The sequence below is a fragment of the Morone saxatilis genome, unplaced genomic scaffold (assembly GCF_004916995.1).
Source record: "Morone saxatilis isolate NCDOM2014 unplaced genomic scaffold, NCSU_SB_2.0 Contig17, whole genome shotgun sequence".
NCBI classification, from domain to species: Eukaryota; Metazoa; Chordata; class Actinopteri; family Moronidae; genus Morone; species Morone saxatilis.
Window position 1 is genome coordinate 25,109,238 of NW_023339729.1, and position 901 is coordinate 25,110,138.

A 901-nucleotide genomic window follows, 5' to 3' on the forward strand; every position below is an offset into this window, starting at 1 on the left:
GAGCTGTAAAATCTTCTCCACCTCACTGAGCTTCAAAGCGAGCACAAACACTTTTTAAAAACCATTTCCAACTTCCAACTTTAACATATACTCCATCGGCTTCTCTTCTAATTTTAGTTTAGCATCAGTCGTTTAACAGTGTTGGGCTTAGTTACTCAAAAAATTTTAATATATAACTTATTTTACTTTTCTGCTACTCCCCACAAAATTGGTAATCGTGTCCCTTCTCTCCAAATTTCTGATTTCTGACAATTAAAATCCAGTTTTGTTTGTTAAAATCAAACAAATGAAATATTTCAAGCCACTGAATGTCTAATCTTCTAAACTAGTTTCCTCCACGATTACAACATCCAAGGTGTGACAACAAAAGTAATATTGTAACTACTTATATTATTATTGAATTTTATTAGTAATTGATTACTCTGCTACTTACTGGGGAAAGTAATATTATTACTTTACTTTTATCCCTGCCAACAGTAATTAGTTACACTACTAGTAATATCACTTCTCTTCTTCCCTTCCTTCTTTTGTTTGTTAAAATCAAACTAATGGAATATTTTGAGCCGCTGAATGTTTCCATCTTCCAAACTGGTTTCCTGCACCATTACAAAAATGAATCCAAGGATGCGACAACAAAAGAAATATTGTAACTATTTTTTTAAATATTTTTGTAATATTATTACTGAATTTTATTAGTAATTAGTTACATTACTAGTTACTGGGGAAAGTAATATTATTACTGTAATGTTGTTACAATGTTTATGTCACACTGGGTCATTTACAATAAAGCCAGTTATTAAGAAACGACAACTCATTTGATTTTTTATTATGAGTTTAAGATATTTCTGATTATTTAGTGTCTGTCTGTATAAAACAAAACGTAACTTTTAACCTCAGTTTG